At 40.6% G+C, this 21,230-nt stretch overlaps 1 long non-coding RNA gene across 1 annotated transcript in view; it reads right to left on the bottom strand.

Annotated features, from left to right (window-relative positions):
* Positions 1-18,586, bottom strand: part of LOC141786548 (uncharacterized) — a 31,749-nt gene extending 13,163 nt beyond the window's left edge. Inside the window, exon 1 of the long non-coding RNA XR_012597831.1 lies at positions 18,075-18,586. This is a non-coding gene — a long non-coding RNA (uncharacterized LOC141786548). The remainder of the gene's footprint in view (positions 1-18,074) is intronic.
* Between the last annotated feature and the right edge of the window lie 2,644 nt (positions 18,587-21,230).

The following is a 21,230-nucleotide window of genomic DNA, read 5'->3' as shown; positions in this document are numbered from 1 at the left end:
GACCGATATCAGATTTTTTTTGGTGGGAGCCTGTTTATTTGTGTTTTTGGTCAAGTAAAATATGGCCCCCTCTGAGTGCAGAGGAGCAGGGGGGGGGGGGGGGGGGGGGGGGGGTGTTTGGTAAGTATTCGCGAATGGACGGAAGATGACAGGAAATGATCCCACCCACACCTGAAATAAATATGATTGGCTAAGACAGCTGTCATTGTAAAATTGTGTCCACATTCCCTTGAGTTACACAGGCATTCGTTGCAGTTACTGAAGGCCCTGCCTGCCAGAATGTGTCGCTGATTTACCCAGATACCATCAAAAGGAAAATTGTGATTGGTCCATTTTTCATTTAGTTATATAAACCCATTGTTTGCCAGGACAAGTTTATAAAAATAATATAAAACTCATTACTATGATTTCATTGAGTAAAATAAATAAATAAAAAATAAATAAAGAAATAAAATAACTATTAAGGAATTCTTTTAATATTTTTATTAGGCCTCCACTGAATACCTTGAAAGGCCCAGAGGGTTCCCCTCTGCTTCTCATGCACTCAAAACAAAACAAAAGAATCCCTTGGGAAAACTAAACTTCTGTATCATACAAGATACAAGACTTTCTATTCCTACAACTCCATCTTACCCCTGCTCCCATTACAAAACAAGAAAACATACATGAAGAGAATTAACCCCTAAAACAAGGAATGGCAACTGCTCAACAGATTATGCAAAATAGAGCAGCACCTAAAGCACTAAAGTTTCCAGTATGTGAGTATTAAATGTTAAAATATTCAAAGCATATAACTGGTGGTGGTCGGATTCACATTGGGTCACTAAGTTATCTCATTTATCACTACTAATGCACAGCTGCATAATTCAGGTCATTGCTGCCTTTCATATGGTTGTGGGGGCTCTGCACACTGTCGTTGCTGACACAAAGGTCGTCGGACCTCCGCACACTGTCACTTCTGTCACCAATGGTCATCGGACCTCTGCTCACTGTCACTGCTGACAAAAGGTCGTGGAACCTCTGCTTACTGTCATTGCTGACAAAAGGTCGTGGAACCTCTGCTTACTGTCATTGCTGACAAAAGGTTGTCGGACCTCTGCACACTGTCATTGCTCAGTTCCAAGGATGTCGGACTTCTCACCTCTGTCATTGCTCACATCATGGGTTGAGTTGCAATCATCATATTTCCTTTCTATCTTCACTTACCCCAATTATTTGTGTTATTTAACATTATTTCTATGCCTTCTCTTTGCTTTTATCTAGAATCATCAGACTCCCCCTAAGGTACGTATTCTTACGGGTGATAATCATAATTCATGCCATTGTACCCCCTACATTGATTATTTTGCTCAACGCTTGATGGGTTCTAACCGCCAAACTTCATTTGCATGCATTTATTCATTAAATCTGTTCATAACTTTTTCTGTTGTATAAGTCTCTCTTAATTGAACTACTGTCATATCTGAGGTGTGGCATTTTCTTCAATGTTACTCAGTGAATGATTTGACCTCTGCAATATATCAAGCCACCTGAAAGATCAAAACTTTATTAGAACACAGCATTGTCTTTCACACATGGTATGAATCATAGCAAAAAACAGATCTTAAAGAGTTCAAAACAGTCTGCATGATAGGCCTGGGCGATATATCGATTATACTGATTAATTGCTGTGAATGCAGCAATGCATTCACAGTATATGTTCTTCTGTGACAAAAAAATTTATTCTTCTTCTTCATTCTTCCGCCCGCTTTTTTGGACCGCTAAAACTCCAGCAAACTTCAACCGATTTTCACCGTTCAAACTTCAAAACGTGTGTTTCAGTGGGGACAAGGGGGCTATGACTTTTCAGAAACTTTTCACGAATAATTTCCGAGATATTCGACAATTTACGAAATTTTGGTCACATAGAGATGAATGGGGAATTTTCAAAATTTTCTCCCTTCAGGACATTTTCTCAGCCTGCTTCAAACCCTCCTCATTCAGTCATACATTCAGCTACAAACTCCATTCAAACTTCAAAATATTCAGCTATCTTTTGGCTTCATTCAGTGGGTTTCAAATGTTTCCTAGCATTCATAGTTTCTTCACAATGACCCTTCAAAGGTCATGATGCATTTCAGCTCTTCGAGCCGTTTAACATTGGTGTGTATTGGACGGAATGTTTTGGCTCAGAGTGGGAGATTCAAACGACAGAGCACGGAGAGGGGGAAACAAGACCTGAGAAACTTCTGGGTCAACTGCTCTCTTGGCCACATTTTTTGAGCTATCAACACAAATAAGCCCTCAGCATGTAAGTAGTCTTGTCCTGCTTCTGACAAAGTGGTTTTTAAAGCAAAAGGATGGAGCACTTTTTCACAAAATGGCCAACTGTCATGAGAAGTTAAAAAAAATCCCCATATACCTCCATGTTAATTCCTGAGGGGTTTTCTCAGAGATCAGTAAATTTTCCCTCATCTATCTATCGCTCTCGTGGGTTCGTTTCTTGACCTTCATGCATGAAATTTAGACGGACAGCTTCCTCTGGGTCTCAGGATTCCTACGGTGTGTTCATTTTTATTCTAGCCCTCACGGTTTTGGCAAGGTGACAGGAGATTCGGACTCTTGCTTTGCCACAAAATCTTCATAAGATTACAGTAACAAGGGCAAAGTTGTGCACCTGCACCTGCTGCCCTTGACGAGCTGGTCACCGTGGAAACCTTTGATCTCATGCAGCTGTTTATAGTAACTCATCAAAACATCCAGGAACAAAGACAAGCATGTGTCTGGTAATTTATCAGTAATAACCAATGTAAAATCTGGCTTCAGATAAGCCTCAGCAGACAGGTTTACATGATTGAACACACACACACACACACACACACACACACACACACACACACTCACACACACAGGGCAGAAAGTATCACACTTTAACAGCATTTGACTTCCATTTCCCTGAGTCAGCTCCTTATTTTCCTAGATTTTTTTCTTTAAATTTAAATTCCTTCCTTTAATTTCTGAATTGATTCAGCCATTCAAACTTTTAAATCCAATTTTAGATTACACTGATTCATGCTTCATCATCATTCTTTTTGTCAGAATTGCAAGCACCTTTACAGCCTGATTTCAAAAAGGGGTGTTGGGAATCAACAGACTCCACCAGCTCTCTGATGGCAGTTGGTAAACAATAATCACCATGGCAACATCTGGCTTCAGATGGGCCTCAGCCTACAGGCTTACATGGTTAAAAAACTCACACACAGTACACACTGGATTACATTTTAACAGGGTTTAAGATAGCAGACTTACATTTACCCTCAGTCAGGTCATTATTTCCATCAATGTTCTTTAAAATTTAATTCATTCCTTTAATTTTTGAATAGACGCAACCATTTCAACTTTAAATTCCTTCATCCATTCAATTTATTGTCCATTTATTTCCTTTCATCCAAGAGTTCATGGCAGGTTAATTTAGCATTCTGCATTAGCATTTGAGCGCAAGCTTTTACAGGACTTCTTTAAACAATTTTCAGACATATCCTCAGTCATTTATGATCAGCATTCTGCATCAGCAGTTGAGCACAAGCTTTTCAAGACTTCATTCAACCATTTTAAGACACATCTTCAATCATTCATGTTCAGCGTTCTGCATTAGCATTTCAGTGCAAGCCTTGCCTGACTTTATTCAACCATTTTCAGACACATCTTCAGTCATTCATGTTCAGCTTCTGCTTTAGCATTTCAGCGCGAGTTATTTAAGACTTCATTCAGCCATTTTCAGACATATCTTCAGTCATCCATGTTCAGCATTCTGCATTAGCAGTTCAGCGCAAGCTGCTTCAGCATTCTGCATTCACAGCGCAATTTCTTCAGAAATTGCTTTTCTAGTTCGAACTTTTTCTTGTGGACGATTTAAAAAATTTGAATTTGAATTTTTCTCCCCCGCTATTGTGCACCTTTTATACTGCAGCAAGCGCTGACTCCACGTGTGTGCAGCATGCTTTAACAGTTCACTAACGAAACAACAGAAACCTAAGTGTCATAAAATGTTCTTAAATATCTTTGACACCCAGCACCTTGACAGACACGTGTTCCTTATGGTCTGTATCAACAGCCCTAAGAGGTTAATATAAACTAGACCTCTCGTCAGTAAACGTTCAAATCCCTTTCCTCCAATCCTCTGTTTTCTATCAGTCACCTTTCAGGAGTTTGATTAAGATCTTTAACTCAAACATTTCCAAAGCTGGGACCCTTTCATGTTCACCTGCAGATAATTAATAATGTGACTGAGGCGCGTCAAACCTGCTGCTCTTCAAAGTTAATACTCTGATCATTTTGAAAATTAGATAGTAAAGAAATATACATTAGTTTTTCTCAGAACATCCCCACTCTACTGAAGAAAATCCCCTCTTATGGTGACATGGACGGATCATGATTTGTGAAAGTAGACTGCGGGGAATAGCTGATATCGGAACGACAATGGGCGATCGAACTGAGCAGTGCTGCCTGGACAGACATGACTGAGAAGTTGTTTGGCTTTTACCTGGGGAAAGCTGAGTTCCGTCTTTCCCTGCAACTCCCTCTGTTCCACCAACTCAATCCTCCATTCAGCAGTAAGGCATGACATTTGTGAGCCCACACTTGAATAAATAGCATTTATTTTTACTTATTTGTCTGTATTAAAATACAGGATAAACAGGCTACAGCCTTAAAAAATAAAACTAGACAGAAACAAAGTGGGTTTTTTAAATCGTTTAAAAGCAGAATATAACAGAACAGTGCTGTAGTGCACTGAAACAGTACTGTACACGCTTTTCCTAGCAGGATTTTTAAATTCAAAATGTACAAAATAGTGCAGCTTTCAATGTGAATGTGCCTCCCTTATAACTACAAAGTGAAGTTTTTGAAACAGAAGAAGAGCTGAAACTTTAATTCCAAGAGTCAAATAGAGGTTACTTTTATTATTTTAAGTTTTTGACAAAATTAAAACAAAACTGGTTTTGAGTTGTCTCTGTCATTTGTACTTATCGTTTTCTTTAAAAGGAAAAAAAAAAACATCAAAAAATCGTAACTTGAAATTTTTCTGAAAAAATCAAAGATTTTATTTTAAGGCCATATCACCCAGCCCTACTGCATGAATTTCCACTGGATTTTTCCTGCGCGCTCTTAAGTGCTTGGCTGTGCGTCAGCGCGCACAACCTAAGCACCAATTTCAAGTTCAGTTTTGATTTTTAAAATTAAAGTCAAAAAGCTCACTCTTTCTTTGTTTTTTAAAATCCTTTATATCCTGAACAGAACATCTAACAATTTTCAGAACATACACGGATCCTGAAGACAGCCGTTTGTCCTGTATGGCAGCTGCCACTACTGTCAATTTTGCCTGTGGCTGTTGAGGAGCTGGGTGTACTCAGTGTACTACCGCTAAACATCAGGGCAGGTTGTTGAGACTTCTTCCCCTCATTTTGACTTAAGTCTCCCAATTTTGACTTTAAATTTGAAATTCCAATTTATTGTCATCATTTCGGCTTTAATCTCAAAATCGTTTTTCGACTTCATTCTTCTTCATTTCAACCTTTTCTTCAACTCTATTCTCGTCGTTTTGACTTTTATCTCAATTTTTTTTACTTTATCCTTGTCCTTTCTTCTTTAATCTGGACATTTTAACTTTATTCTCGTCATTACCTCTTCATCTCGAAATTGTTTTTCGACTTTATTCCAGTCATTTCAACTTTAATCTTGACATTTCAACTTGGTTTGCGTCATTTTGATTTCAATCTTTTCGACTTTATTCTCATCATTATGACTTTAACCTCGATTTGCGCAAAATTGTTTTCTCCGTCCAAAATGGCCCTAATCTGCTTCCCTAGAAACAGATCCAGCCACTGATGATTACTTTTTTTTTTCTTCAAAACATTGTCATACTCAAACATTTATATTTCCACAGGTATAATGCCGGTGTTGCTCATAAACGGGATAAGTTAACTGTACGGAGCCTAAAAAGGGGGACTCCAGTAGATTATAAACCCAACTATTGATAAAATATAACCATGGTGTTGTAGTGGGTGGCTATGAATGGTGTTAAGTGTAAACATCATGTCAGGCTTTCCAGAAATGTGTATTAGGTGTTTCATCTGTAAGTTTGAAATTATGCAAGTGTTCACAAGCTGGTCTACACAGAGATGGTCTTTGTGGTGAGGTTGTCCTCACAGCTTGAAGGGTGAATTTGTGCTGTAGCTGTATATTTGCATAGTCTTTCGATACCAGTAGTAACTTTGAGCCTAAATTGTTGCTTTCCTCTTTCCATAAGCTCCAAGACCCTGTGTTTCCCCTGCCCCTTTGACCCCCATCCAAACTGGACTACAAGTGAAATCATTTGTTGTGACCTTTTGTTTCTGTTTTTACAGGACCTCCAGAGCTGACTGAGCTGTGAGGGTAGCATCGCCTGGACCAGCATGGACCAGCTTGTGAACATTTGCGCCTTTTCTCACTAACTGATCAAACACCTAAAACACATTTCTTGGAAAGCCCAACATTATACTTACAATCTATATCATTTACAACACCAAGAACAACACTACACTACACTCGGCGCTGCCCAAGTAGCTGCCTGTTGAAGCAGCTCTCTCTTCTTTGTCCGTTTCTTGTAATTCTTTTCGTCTCTTTTTCGTCATCTTTGTATTTGAAGTGGATCATTACTTTGTATGGTTCATTGATGGTCATGGACACCAAACTTTTTGTGGCTTCAGCGATGTTTTTACTACTTTTCGCCTGTGTTCGTCTGGAGATCCTACATCTAACCATGGCTGCATTGTTTACATGTGAAATTAGCTGTTAGCAGCCTGTAGCATGTCAATGCTAACTGGAGTAGGGCTTGATGATTTCCCTCAAGGTGAGGAGGATGAGGTGAGGACGACGTGCTGGTTCTGGGGTGTGAGCCAGGAGGTGAAGACGTGGACCTGTCCTTCCATCCATCGTTGTTGGGAACTTGGGATCTTGGGATCTAACTCCGGTGGGATGGACGAGCTAGCCGTGCTAGCCCAGCAGCAGAGGGGCTGCTGGGGGGCAGTGTGGCATCATGCTGTTCACAGACGTGGCTGACTGAGCTGACATCGGACGCCGGTGACACATTGGAGGAGCTTCGCCTGCTGTGGGCAGACAGGATCCAGGAGACAGAGACTGAACAGACTGCTGGGGGGGCTCAGTCCTGGATCCTGTGGAGACTGGCTGGGCTGGAGAATGGTGGACGGGCTGTCGTCATCTATTTTCTTGTGGACCTTTTTGCACTTTCTATACACTTTCCTACTTTCGTTTTCTTGATTGCTGCTGTGACTCCTGAATTTCCCCTAGGGAATAAATAAAGTATTTTCTATTCTATTCTATTTTCTATTTATATATGAATATTAGGGCTGTCATTTTAACGCGTTAATTAGATTAATTAATTACACCGCAAAGTAACGCGTCATAAAAATTAACGCAGATTGATCTGGATCCCAAACCCGCGAGGGGTTCAAAGACGCACTTATTTTCAAATGTATTTTCAAAAGCAGGTTAAACTGAGAATACTTCACTTTTCTTTGATCCAAGACTTGAAAAAAGTGTTTTGTACATAGTTCCTTACAGTTTTTAGCCTTTAGCCCTGGTTCTCCTGACCTCATAGAAGTATAGAAGTTCATATTGCATCGAGTAAAAATGTGAACAGAAGCAAAAAATGTCCTAAAAATCAAATCAGCTTACCTCAGGTGCAGGACTGTGTAGATTTTGTAAAGATAGAACCATAACACTCAGGGTACCTAAAAATGTGTTTTATATATTCCCACCTTATTTTTAAATGTCTTTTAATGTAATTTTAATGTCCTGGAATTCAGATTCTTTATTTTGGGGCCTTAAGCAGATGTGAGATTAAAATGCGATTAATTAGATTATTTAATTACAAATCCTGTAATTAATTAGATTAATTTTTTTAATTGCCTGACAGCACTAATAAATATATAATTATGTTTATTTATTTGGGTCACTCACTCCCTTTCAGGCCATATTCTCCTTACTATTGTCAAACATCTTTCATGACCAACACCAGCATGATACCTGTGGAAATATAAGCGTTTGAATGTGACAATGTTCTGAAATTTAAATAAAAAAAATACACAAATACATAAATAAAAGATTTGTTTCCAGTGTGTTTATACAACAGATTTGTTTTGCATGAAGTAGATGACCAAACACCAATACTACTAACACCAAACACAAGTGTGAAAAACTGTAGAAGAGAACATAAGATCATGGTGAAATATATAAAACTTTTCACAAAGTGCACTTTGTTAAATTAACAGTAGCAGCATCAGGGGTGTGCTATATCATACCATTTACAACAATACTGGTATAATTTTTTTGACAATATAAATTTGTCATTTCACGGTATTTACAGTGCAGAGACACAATGACATATGACGCTTCCTGCTGTGTACGAAACAACAATGGCGAGAGCGAAAGTAGCACTACAGCATCATCGTCCTCACATAAGGATTTAGTGCCTAAAAGAGGAGCAGAGCAGCGCAGAGCAGCGCAGAGCAGCGCAGAGCAGCGCAGAGCAGCGCAGAGCAGCGCAGAGCAGCGCAGCGCAGCTCAGCGCAGAGCAGAGCAGAGCAGCGCAGAGCAGAGCAGCGCAGAGCAGCGCAGAGCAGCGCACAGCAGAGCAGCGCACAGCAGAGCAGCGCAGAGCAGCGCACAGCAGAGCAGCGCACAGCAGAGCAGCGCACAGCAGAGCAGCGCACAGCAGAGCAGCGCAGAGCAGCGCAGTGCCCATAGCAGCTGGATACCCGAGATTACAAGATCACAGGAAAACCACGTTTCAGCAGGAATCCCACCCATGACGACACACCTTCATGGTAATTAATTAGTATGTTAAGTAGGGATGTCCCGATATTACATTTTCATTTCCGATACGATACCAATATTTATCCGATATGATATCAGCATTAAACATGCCTACTTTGATTACTTATTTTGTAGTATGTCTGACATGTTAGAAAAGGCTTGATTAAGTGATATTATTCAAACAAAGAACAGTAGTCAGCAAAAGTAGGTATGAGGAAAAACTGACCCATTTATTATTAACCAACGGGAAACAGAAATTTTAACATTAAACATAAAAAATACTCGTAGTTGAATAAAATAAAGAATAAATTAGAAGACCCAGAAAATAACCTAAGTAAATCAAATAAAAACAGCAGGAGCGGAGTCTGGAATAGACTGCTTATATCGGAGTGCTGATATTGGACATTTTCGATGCATTTCGATACGATACCGATATTTGTTTTTTTTGCTAATATCGGACCGATATTAATATCGGACTGGGACACCTCTAATGTTAAGCTCATCTTGCCCTCTCCAAACTTAAGCGCCTTTAGTCCATGCCTTCTCCTTTGTGTTGGTGTCCTTATAGAAAGAATGTGTTGTTAGAATAATGAAGTTTTTCGCCTGCTAGATTAACTTTTCCTTTTTTTTATTTTTTCCTTCTTTTCCCCTTGTCTGCATTATCTTTTCTGCTGAGCACTGTGTCATATGACAGCGTTGAAAAGACCAATGCATTTTTTTTTCTAGCAGTCAGATTAACTGCTATAGTGACCATCACCAGCCCTCCCTGTAGGCTACTCCATCATTCTAAACTTTATTTAACCCCTGATGTGAGCTATAGGGGAGGGCCGTGCCACACCACAGTGTGAAAGAAGGGGAAATAATGACAGGCAGGACAAGACAAGACAAACAGAAGGAAGGACAAACGTCTACTACTTTTGATTTAAGATAGCAATTCAAGTGCTGGGCTAATGCAATACAGGAAGTAAAGGTTGTACGAAACCAGGGACACCAGAAATGGGGTCTTGAAAGCGTGGGGAGCTTGGGCCTACGTGGATAGGAGAAGAAGTGGCATGCATCACAGGATGTGAGAAGATGTGTAATAGTACCCGACTCAGCATGCTCTGACGGGATCTATCATAACTCTTAGTTAGTCTCGACAGAAGCTTGAGTATCTGCACGCATGTGAGGTGGTCACCGAATATCCAAGTAAGTAAAACACAGCCAGGGGCGCCCCCCGGGGGCCACCAGGGCATCCGGGCCCCCCCACACAGTCCCCAAACCGGGCCCAGGGACAACCCTAGGACTCAAGGGGGCACAGACCTGCCTCCCCGCCGATACCAAAGACAGCACCCAGGGCCCAGAGCAGCGGCCCCCCCTGCAGATCGCACCCGCCCTCCCCGACCACCCGTCCGCCCGGCCCTAAGCCACCCCCACCCCCAGCACCCAGCCACCCCCACGCCCCCCGCGGCAGGCCGGAGGCCCCAAGCCACACAAGAGCCAGCCCCCCCAGGACCAGCCCCCTCCCCAGAGGGGAGGCCACGAACCACAGCCAGGCCAGGTGGGGCAAGATGTTGGCATGTAGCGGTGGGATGGAGGTCCAGGCCCATCCCCCAGAAAATCTGAGGCCATGAGAGGCCTAGCAGACACAGTGAAGGGGACAGAGGGATGGGGCAGCCCAAAATATTTGAGAGAGATGTGATAATATCAACCCAAAATTGTTGAACAGGTGTGCAGTTCCAGGTGGCATGAAGGTAAGTGTCTGGAGTGTGTTGGGAGCAGTGGGTGCAAGTGTCAGATTGTGCTAAACCCATTTTAAACATCCTATGCCCTGTAAAGTGGACCCTGTGGATGATTTTGTACTGGATTAGTTGGATATTACTGTTGCTCTTATGGAGAAGGTGTTTTCACAGATTTGGTTCCAGAAGTCAGCATTGGGGGTGAGGGCCAGGTCTTGTTCCCACTTTATAAAGAATTACGATACTTGATCAAACTTACACGAGGCTAAAACCAGCGCTCGAAGCATAGCTTGTTTACATTCCCTGCAGCTGGAAGGAGGAGGGGGGACGGAGCGCACTAGCGCTGCGCGTAAGGACACATGAGTTAGTTAGGTCAAGATAAATGTTTATATTTCCGAAGACTTAATGCACTTAAAAAATATTTTATGTATGGCACTCTTAAACTGTGGTATTACTTTTTGATTTTAGTTCTTGTAGGCAGAGAAAATAGCCTTTGAATTTGGTACCGTCTGTCCCTGTTAGCGTCGATTTCCTCGTCACCATCGATTAAAGTTTGTGTCTTACTGAGGGAGAGGAGACAACTTTCTACTGTATCTAATGTCCTTAGTGGTCACATAGAGCTCATACAACCCCACTTCAAAAAAACTGAACTATCCCTTTAATGGGAAGAATACTTGATTTAGACCAGTTTATTAAATAATCTGATGGATGGGAGAATGATCGGATTGAATTAATAGTTTCTTTTAATGATTTAGATTTGGATTTCTGATGTAACAATATGTCATCTGCATATAAACTGATTTTGTGATGAGATGTTGGAGTCTCGATACCTATAATGTTACTATTCTGGCGAATGGCTGCTGCTAGGGGTTCAATAAAGATAGTAAATAATGGGGGGGAGAGTGGGCACCCTCTAGATTAACTTTCCTCTGGATCTGACCTACTTACTTTGCTTACATTTCAAGCTTGTGTAGTAGTAGTAAATGATTGGAGAAGTGGCATCCATACTGTGTGTGCAATAAAAATGCTGTTGTTCAGAAGCAGCAATCACTAATAATGAGTTGTTTGTTTTTTTCCCATAACGTCATGAATATCATTATCACAAATTTTTGGCTGGTCGGCTACTAGCTAGATACATTCAACAAAAAGAAACATTAAGTGCCATTCCAGCCATTCAGGGGGCTGATAGCAGACTTCTGTGTGATCCTAAAGAAATAAGTGGGACTTTTAGAGACTTCTATGTTAAACTATATACCGCCGAGCTAACAGTGAGTAAAATAGATATTATATCCTTTCTCTCAACTCTCAATCTTCCTCGATTATCAGAGGACCAACTTGAGCAACTGGATTCACCCATCACTATTGAAGAAATAATGAATGTCATCAAAAATCTACTTTCAAGTAAAGCTCCAGGCTTAGATGGCTTTACAGCAGAGTTTTATAAAGCATATTCTGCAGAGCTAGCACCTTTGCTTTTAGAAACTTATAATGAAGCATATGACAAGGGCAGACTTCCTCCCTCTTTGACAGAGGCTGCTATTACTCTTATTTTAAAAGCTGGTAAAGATCCCTTGGATTTCAAAAGCTATAGACCAATAAGTCTGACGTCCTACGATAAGTATATATTATCCAAAATCTTAGCCAACCGACTATGCAAAGTTATAACTTCCCTGATCCATCCTGACCAGGTTGGCTTTATACATCCTCCCTGTTCTGCAGACAACATCAGAAGGTTTATTGATATAATGTGGGTCTGTCAGGACTACACCTATGGAGATAATTTTGTTTCTTTATTATTCAATCAAAAAGAATAGATTTGAAACCAAAAAAGAGATTTGTAATCAAAAGACAATAAGTAGGAAATGAAAAAAAAAAGTTGAGATCAAAACAGAGCAGGTTGCAATTGAAAAAAAAAAGTTGAGATCAAAATATAACAGTTTGCATTTGAAAAAAAAAAAGTTGAGATCAAAATACAACAGGTTGCATTTGACGGACGTCATGCTCAGCAGACCGCTGCTTCACCGGCTGGCCGAGAGGTCTGCACAGAGCGGACCGCGGTGCCGTTAACGAGAACCGAGATGCGGCTCGGCAAGGCTCAGCTGGCCGCTGTAGCATGGCTGCTAGCTGTTAGCGCACAGTTTAAAGCTTCTGTGAGCTTAGATGCTTTCACCACATGTGAAAATGATCCATCGTTTGATTTTTCAGCTCGTAGGGCTCGCGTTTGTTTTCACTCAGGTCCAAACAATTGATCAGTGAGCGTCACGTTGTCATGGCAACTGACCGGAGGAAGGCGTATGTCACTGTGTGTCAGAGAGAGACAGAGAGAGACGAAATAATGCTACACCAGACAGTTGTCCTGAAGTTTTTAGTGCAAACAGTATTATAATTATTTATTTATGTGATTGGTTGAACAACATTCCAAGAGTGTCTTGAGCATTCTCACTCTGCTTTGACTGGTGTTAAAATGTTATACATAAATGTTATACGTCCGTGACATGTCCCGTTAGGCGCGACTCTGCTCAACGAAGTTGTAACGTTGTCAGGTGATGAAAAAGACACCTGATCATGTGTTAATGGAGTGCTAAAAGTGAATTAAAAAGCTTAGCCTGGCGTGGGGGGGCAGGTAAAGCCTGGCGGGCCCGCCAGGCTTACAATACACTGGGAGAAACCCTGTACTGTTGTGTAGGAACCATGCCCCCGCGTGTACCGTGGAACAGTGTTTTAATCACTAACTATCTTAGCTAATGTAACTATGCTCAGGCCGTGACTAGCAGAGACAACCATGCTAATTAGCGTGCTTGCAGCAGTAGGGCATTATAATTCATTATACTGTGTTGTTGTTTTTGTGAGTGTACAGCGGACTCTAGCCAGAGGCTATCAACTTACCTCCAGGCGTTGTGTAAGGAAGTGGTAGCTGGCGCTCGCACTCGGTAAAGCCAGGTCAAACCAACCAATAGAAACTATTCTGTCATCCACCAGCGTAGGCCCCGCCCAGTAAGTGCAGTAGAATTCGCAAGCAAAACTTTGGAGTTTGCACACAAAAAGGAATGATTTGCAAGAGAAGGTTTTCAACTTGAAAGCAAAGAGGGCTGATTTATAAGCAAAATGGAAAGAACTAGGTTCTCAGTTTAATTTTTCAACCGCAACCTGTTGTGTTTTGATCTCAACTTTTTTTTTTTCAAATGCAACCTGTTGTATTTTGATCTCAACTTTTTTTTTTTTTCAATTGAAACCTGCTTTGTTTTATTCTCAACTTTTTTTTTTCATTTCCTACTTATTGTCTTTTGATTACAAATCTCTTTTTTTGGTTTCAAATCTATTATTTTTGACTGAATAATACAGAAACAAAATTATCTACATATACACCTCCCCTCTGGCAGCCATCTCCTTGGACGCCGAGAAGGCTTTTGACAGGGTTGAGTGGCAGTTTCTGGGGTGCTTCTCAAAGCTCCAAAGTTCCATCCTCGCCTCCTCCACTTGCGTCTTAGTCCCGCCCACCAGAGATGCATGCCAGAGACGCGAGGAAACAAAGAGAGAAGAGAAGGAGGTTAATTTTATGAGCATTGAGATGTCCTCTCCTCCGGAGCGTCACATGAAGCGACGTATTTTAGTGATGACGGCGTCACAGCTGGATAAACCGGTCTGAGCGCACGAGACAAACTAAACTAAGGAAAATAATGTAAACAACAGGGCGCTCAACCGCAGAAAATTCATATTCACTTTCAGATCAGTTTAACATGAATATGTTCATGAATGAAAAAGAAAAATGTCACGTTTTCCTAGGCCCAGATTGATAGTTTTTAAGTCTTATATTGGGGCCACTTTGTGTTCATAAATAATGTGTTTATTCTGCTATAAGCACTGCTATAAGCACTGGTGGGACAGGAGGAGAGAGAAGTGGAGCTGTCTGCAGCGGTGCCTTTCATCCATTACGCGCACGCAGAGGGACAGAGGTGAAACTGTTGCTGTATCAGCCAATAATGGCATGATCTCACACCCATCACTGATAAAACAACAGTTTGCTACTGTATGAAAATGGCGTGGTTATGTGTTATTTTTAAAGGTATTATTGAACTGGCTCGAGTGGGCCAGTGGAGTGCGCAGTCAGCTGACCCGGAGCCTTTGAGTTTCACTTTCAGCCTGCATGTGTTGTCTGTTGTCCGGTCTCTGGGGCTCTTTCTAATTGTCTGTTGTCATCCTCAGTGAGAATGAATGTTGTAATCATCCAGATAAATATCAAACATGAAAATTCTCGGGGCGGCTCCGACGAGTCTGTGAGACGATGGTGGGGCTAAAGATTCATCTGTCAACCGCTCACACGAGAAGATAATCTTGCCTGAACGTCGGCCGATTTTAGTCCACGACCAGATTTCTTCCCCGATTGTCGGGAGGACCGAATCTGGGTTAAATCGGGGCAAGAATCCTGTAGTGTGAGCCAGACTTTATGCTTAGACAGCTTATCTTGCTCCATGGAGCTCACGTTTCACACATGTGGACAGCTGACGCTTTATAGCCGGCTCTGATACGTCACAAGGGGACGTGTCTGTCAGTGAAAAGACTTCCGCGAAGCCTGCTCTTGTGTTTCCTCGATTATGCCTCCTCCAGCTCAGTCTCCTCTCTCCTCTCTCCTCCGAGCACATTTGGCGCTTTGAAATGTCCTCCAGCATGGCTGATCACAACATACTTCCGGTGTCGCGGAGGAGAGAGGAGATAGGAGACTGCATTTTGGCACATTGGGAAGCACCCCTGCTCTCTGCCCTGGAGTCTTTTGGTTTTGGCCAGAGGTTCATAGATTGGGTCAGCCTTATTTACACTCATCCCACAGCTTCTGTTCTCACTAATGGTGTCATATCCTCTCCATTTGACCTAGGTAGAGGCACTAGACAGGGGGATCCTCTTTCTCCCCGGCTCTTTGCTGTTGCGCTGGAGCCATTAGCAGTGGCTATCCGCAGTGAGCCTACATTTCCAGGCATTTTAGTTGGAGAGCATCGCCATAAATTAATGCTATATACATTCTCTTATTTGTTTCAGATCCTCTCTCCTCTCCCTGTTTAAAATTAAAGATAGGTTTTCTTCCGTTTCAGGTTTTAAAGTGAATTGGTCAAAGTCTGAGGCTCTTCCTCTTACACCATACTGCCCTAAATCTCTCTTCCAATTTGGTAACTTTGCCTGGCCCAAGAAAGGCATTGAGTATCTAGGTATAACATTTCCACCTGTGCTAGCTGATTTGATTAAAAGAAATTTTGACCCTTTAACAGAGAGCTTGCGAGCTGATGTGACACAGTGGTCCCCACTTTATCTCTCCATGTGGGGTAAGGCAAATATAATTAAAATGATGCGCATCCTATATAGGCATATCTCCTTCCTTTAAAATTTAACAATGAACCAAAAATCAACTTAAAGTGCAACAGCAACATAAAAAGGCATATCTCCTTTTAATATTGGTTGAACGACCATTAATAAAATAGAACTCAAAGAAACATTAAAAGACATCTTCCTTGAAATAAGGAGAATGAAAGAACCTGAGCTTATAATTTCAGATTTTTTTTTCAAAAAGACACGCCAGATATAAACAAACAGATATAAACAATAATAATGGAATGCAAAGTGAACGGCAGGTCATCCTCGCTCTCATAATCACTCATCTTCACGTTGTTATTGCATGATTCGTCCTGGCAGACTACCTGCGTTTATTTATATCTGGCACACCGTGTGTGCGGACTGATACACTAAGTGGCGAGCGCCTCGTAGCTAGCTGTGGCTCTGCAGCGGAGGTAGCGCCGTTTTATGACACGATGAGAGCAAGAGACTTATTTAGCGGTGTTTTTGTGTGAAAGTAACGCGCTGAAAATTCTCTAAAAAAGGCGTGAATGCAGACAGATATCAGATTTTTTCGGTGGGAGTCTGTTTATTTATGTTTTGGGTCGAGTAAAATATGAGTGCATAGGAAACCGGCACATGAGCAGTGAGGGGGTGTTTGGTGCGTGTGCCCTGAGCTTCTGCTGCACAAAAAACACTGCTGTAGGGGGAATTTCTGCCCTAACCCTTGTGATAGAACCCAACTTCCATCCTGGAGAATCGCTTTGGGCACGGCACAGTGTGTATGGCCAGTGTGTCGCAGGGCGTTCAAGCTCCTCCTCTCCTCTGCTTGCCACGTCTGCACACGTCCCGTCTCCGCTCATCAAAAGATGTGTGCGGACGAGAACACAGCTTTTTTCAGAAATCAATCCATGGGTCACGTGTGTGCCGAACCGATTACGTCGATCTGGTCAATGATGATCCGCTGCACCACTAGTCACACCGGTGGACAAATGTCATGTTTAAAACAAAATATTTTCATATTTGAATTTTAAAGCTCATTAACTACAGATGTATTTATTCTGGAAGTTTATACTGTAAAGGAAAAAATAGGGGTTTTAATTAAATATTATAAATTATTATTTATATTTGTCACAAAGGACACAAAATGTAGCGTCACGTCAAGCACCCACATAAATGTGGAAATAGAATTAAATATTGATAAATAAGTAAATAAAAGCCCTCTACTCTCACGGTTAATTATCTTATGTCTTATCTTAAGTAGCAGACACTGCCAGCATGAAATACAGCAGAAAATAATATTCATATGAGAGGGTGGTTCTAAAGCCACATTTCCACCAAGCAGACCAGTTCGGTTCGTCTGGGTAAGGCATGGATTTTGTGGTGTTTCCACTGACTTATCCCGGGAAAGATCCCCAAATAACCGAGACGAGCCGTCCCACGTTTTAGGACCCTTTTCGTATGCAACTATTGCAGTTTTTCTCAGTTGCTTTGGTTCATTTCTCAGATCAGAATTGAAATTCTCAAAACTACTTGTTCAATCTTCACATCATTGTGTCACTTGTGCAGTAAATCAATTTCAATTGTTTGGACATGCATGCAAATGATTATGTAGAATTCTCTTTTGTTTGCTACATTATCAGGTGCTTTAGTCATATTTGTAGCCCACCTTTACCCACTATATTAGGAAAGGGCCTCTAGGTTCTTAAATATTATATTGAGAGCTAATGAAGAGATACTGCTTCATCTATGTTACTGTGTAAAAAATCCCAAGTGTGCCTTTAATATTCGATACCCACTCTTATTACGATCTTTCATACAGAGAAACCAAGATCAGATTAAATGATCAAACTTTTAAGTTAAATGCAAACTTCCAGTTTACTGAACATTTTTAAAATCAACATTATAACAAGTAAACCAACAATAAATCATAATTGCTCCTGAAATCTGTATTTTCTCAGTTTCTTGGCTTAAAATAATAAGTTTCTTAACTTGAAATAATATGTTTCTTAACTTAAAATAATAACCTATGTAAGGGGCCACACACACTCACACCTGCCTGGTTATTAAGTTTAGAAAAACCCTATAGTTGCAGGCCTGCGGTGAGGCCCAAAACTTAATTGCTGCTTCACTCTAGGAGCAAACCAAAATAAACCCTGAGCTTGTAGTTCAGTCAGTACTCACAGCCTCCAGTCCAAGTTCACGTGAAGAGAAATCCAAACAGTGTCCTACGATGACAGCTCCATCCTCCCACTTTGGCGAATGCAGGGTTAGCCTTTAGCAAGCGATGTCCAGGAAAGCAAAGATAAAATCCACACTTTGAACTTTTCCAGCAGTCTATTAGCACTTTGAGAACGACCAATCTTCATATCCAGTCCGGAATGATGAGAAAGAAGTCTCCATAGAAAGCTGACTGAGCAAAACTAGTCCGTTGGCGGCGCTACATCTGCTAGACTAGCGAATGCTACATGCTACGGTGCTAAACTGCTTCAAAAGTTCTGTAAACAACCTACTGCAGGGCAGACTTCGGGCAGAAATTATCCATAGTTGATCCACAAGCAATAGACGAGTGTTCATTGACGACCATTGAGCTAAAAGTCCAGAAAACTCTTCTAATTACTCAAAAATAGCAGCCACATGGCAGATTCAAATTGCGTCTCTCCAGGTCAAGCTAGCGTATCCCACTTCCGGTTTCTTAGTAAAGCGAATACGAAACTGATCGGCAAGGGTTGTGTACACAGCACTTCCTTTTAGCTCTTTCACAATAAAAACAAAATATAATACATGAAAACATTTTGTATTTCACTCGTTTTTAACTGATACTCATCACTCGTTTACTTTGAACAGATTTTAAACCTTTTTAACACATACATGAAATACAATTTTAACCATATTTATTTGTACTCTTAGATAATTATTTTATTTCTTTATTTTGTTTTTTTTTGTTTTTATTTATTTATTTTACTCAATGAAATCATAGCAATGAGTTTTATATTATTTTTATAAACTTGTCCTGGCAAACAATGGGGTTAATATAACGAAAGGGAAAATGGACCAATCACAATTTTCCCTTTGATGGTATCTTTGTAAATCAGCGACACATTCTGGCAGGTAGGGCAACGAATGCCTGTGTAACTCAAGCGAATGTGGACACAATTTGACAATGACAGTTGTCTTAGCCAATCATATTTTGATAAACTGTGGGCGGGCTCATACCTGTCATCTTCCGGGGAATCGCGAGTACTTACCAAACACCCCCTCCCTGCCCCTCTGCACTCTGACGGGGCAATATTTTACTTGACCAAAAACACAAATAAACAGACTCTCACCAAAAAAATCTGATATCTGTCTGCATTCACGCTTTATTTAGAGAATTTTCAGCGCGTTACTTTCACACAAAAACACAGCTAAATAAGGCTCTATAGTTCTCATGGTGTCGTAAAACGGCGCTACCTCTGCTGCAGAGCCACAGCTGGCTACGAGGCTCTCGCCACTTAGTGTATCAGTCTGTGGCGTTCCAGATATAAATAAACGCAGGTAGTCTGTCAGGACAAAGAGACACTGCGAGAACTAAAGCCTTATTTAGCGGTGTTTTTTGTGTGAAAGTAACGCGCTGAAAGTGCTCTACACAAAGCGTGAATGCAGACCGATATCAGATTTTTTCTGTGGGAGTCCGTTTATTTGTGTTTTTAATCAAGTAAAATATGGCTCCGTCTGAGTGCAGGGGAAACCAACAGAGGAGCAGTGAGGGGGTGTTTGGTGCGAGCGCTCTGGGCTTCTGCTGCACAAAAACACTGCTGTAGGGGTAATTTCTGCCCTAAACCTTGTGATAGGACCCAACTTGTTCCATCCTGGAGTATCACTTTCATGGATAAACACCAAACTGTAGCTGTGAGTGAGAGAGGAGAAAAGAGAAGATCTAGTTGGCAGAACGTGAAGAGAAATGGCAGAAAGTAATGGAGAAGACTGTGTGGTTGCTGGATTACTTGAAACTTGTTTTTTTTTGTTTTGTTTTTTTTTTCAATTTTATATCTTAATTTTTTTAATTGTTTGAATTTGTGTTAGGTGTTGCAGTGTTCAGGCACATGATAAATATTTAATCCCACAAAACTATCAATATACTAAACTTCCATGTCACATGATTCTGGCTATTGTTTTTATTTCTTTTTTTGATTGTTTATTGCCACATGTGGTCCCATGGTCCTACTGAAGGCCAAGTGGCTGGGGCCACGGTTCGCCTCTGACATTTTTATATATATATATATATATAATTATAAATTGTCTTACTTCCCATGACATGTAGTCATTAGTTCATCACATAAGAGTTTACATTCAAAAGTGTTGAACAACTTATCGTAATATGTCAAACATCTTTCCATTGGACTTTTTTTCTGAATCTGTTTTTTTCGAAGTCAGGATTGGTAAATTGCTCCCTGGTTAATCTTGACTTCCTTACAATGGCTAAGGTTGGTTAAGAGATGCAGCCAAAAGCTGGGAGAACAACTGTGTCCTCAATCATTCAGACTTTTTGTGGAAAGAGACGATCTTTGTTGTGATGTGGATGAGAATTTCTGGCCCAACATACAGAAACACAAGGAGGTGTAGGAAGACTGCACTGCTCTGTAATTCCCACAGCACTGCATGAACAGTGTTCCCTAAAGAGACTGTCCTTATATGTTCATCACAATGATGGGGAAGGTCAACAGAGTGCAGCACAAACAGTGAAAGTAAAAATATGAATATTTTCCAGTCTCTTGTCATCAATCTCCCACATACACTTAGATGTAACTTACAATTTCCATTAACTGTCATCAAAGCTTTAGGCATAGTTATACATCAGAACTTCCTTCCAGAATACTCTGTTATACTGACAACATGACTAAGCACTTTAACTTCTCTATCAATACACAGACACAAGGACTCATCATTCTGATGCACAGGCATGTTCATTGACACAGAAATTTACTTTTGAGGGATGAACTAAAGATTTTTCGAACAATAATGGCTTTTGCAGGTAATTGATGGTGTTTTGCTATTTGTACAAACTGTTCTGAAAAATGCTCTTATTGTTTTGCAATTGGCAATGATGATTCGAGAAATGTACCAAAGCAACTGAAAAAAAAAATATATATATATATATATATATATATATATATATATATATATATATATATATATATATATATATATATATATACTATATAAGTGTTGTCAGGCGATTAAAAATATTAATCTGATTAATTACAGGATTTGTTATTAATTAATCTAATTAATCCCATTTTAATCTCATATCAGTTTAAGGTCCCAAAATAAAGACTTTGAATTCCAGGACATTAAAAT

Source organism: Halichoeres trimaculatus, unplaced genomic scaffold, assembly GCF_033239565.1.
Source record: "Halichoeres trimaculatus isolate MK-OKI-2021-1 unplaced genomic scaffold, fHalTri1.1 fHalTri1_scaffold_42, whole genome shotgun sequence".
Lineage (NCBI taxonomy): Eukaryota > Metazoa > Chordata > Actinopteri > Labriformes > Labridae > Halichoeres > Halichoeres trimaculatus.
This window is presented reverse-complemented; position numbering and strand designations above follow the sequence as displayed.